This window comes from Myotis brandtii, unplaced genomic scaffold, assembly GCF_000412655.1.
Source record: "Myotis brandtii unplaced genomic scaffold, ASM41265v1 scaffold1020, whole genome shotgun sequence".
NCBI classification, from domain to species: Eukaryota; Metazoa; Chordata; class Mammalia; order Chiroptera; family Vespertilionidae; genus Myotis; species Myotis brandtii.
Genome location: NW_005353406.1, coordinates 99,986 through 101,352, shown reverse-complemented (window position 1 = coordinate 101,352; position 1,367 = coordinate 99,986).

The following is a 1,367-nucleotide window of genomic DNA, read 5'->3' as shown; positions in this document are numbered from 1 at the left end:
GCGGCCAAGAGGCCCCGGGGCCAGTGTCCTGTCCCGGATCCTCCAGGCCCAGCCTCTGTCTGGCTCCGGGGCACTCGGCCCGGCCTCAGGGCAGCCAGGCCAGCGGGTGACCCAGCACAGCCCAGAGGGAGGCCCTGCCTTCAGGATTCCCGGCTGAAGGGAGGCACGACCCCACCCCAAGGGGTAACCCCGCATTATCGGTAGAAAAAGGTGAACCATCCCACTCGGGTCAGCCTCACAGCATCCTCATAGTCCCCCCGAGGTTCCAGGGTGCAGGGGGCGGGGTGCCTCCATTCCCAGGAGACAGTGCCGGCCTGGGACTGCGCTGGGAGGACCCCCTGCACGGGGCAGGCCCGTGGTGGCGCTGCCCACCCCCTCCCTAGGTGTTTCCTGTTTGCCCAAGTCCTTTGCCCACCTCTCTGTGCCTTCCACCTGCTTCTATCCCTAATCCAGGCTTCTACCCCGGCACTGAGAGTCCTGTGGGGACCAGGAGGAACGCTGGGCTCTGGGCGAGGCGCTGCAGAGCTGCTTGTGGTCGGGGAGAGGGACCCAGCAGCGCGTCCTTCCTGTGCCCTCGGAGCCTGTGGTGGAAGCTGTGGTCGGTCAAACAGAGGGTGGGGTGCATGGAGGACGTGGCCGGGCCAGGCCTGGGCACAGCGTGTCTGACCTGCTCCCAGATCCTGGGGACACAGTGGGCCAAGCCCTGGCCTGGCTCCCGCCACATCCCCCAGCTCTCGGCCCCGCCAGCCCCTACCCCGGCCTGTCTCCCTGTCTGTGCCTTGGAGACCAGCTCTGGGCTCTTCCCTTGCTCGCTGAGCGGGGGCAGCCACTCTGGAGATGTGTGGGTCCTCTTCGCTCTGTCTTCTCTCTCGTTCTAAGTATGAGAGCGGCCATATTCACCCGATGCAACCTCGGTTAGTATTCGTGTGTGTGTGTGTGTGTGTGTGTGTGTGTGACATCATAGTCCCCGCAGTGTGCTGCCCAGCTTGTGCCCTGCTCCTCATCTCCATGGTAACGGCACTGCGCCCATGACCCCCACCTGGGATGCGCCTCTCGGGTGACCCACGGGGCAGTGAGGGCTCGCCAGGGCTCAGGCCTGGTCGGGGAGATGACGCGGGTGCCGGGGCTCCGGAGCCGGGATGGTGGGAGGAGAGGAACGGGGTGGTGGTGAGGCTGTCTCAGCCGCAGGGCCTGGGCTGCCCCTGAGCGCCAAGAGCTTCCAGGAACGAAATCCAAGGGTTGCCAGGCAGTGGAAAAATTTGGGTTCCTGGAGGAGCTAAAAATAGAGTGGCAGCCCCTGCTCCCCGTTCCGGAATCCCGCGCCTGCCATCTGCCCGCCCACCCGGGGAAGACAGGCTCGCTCTGCA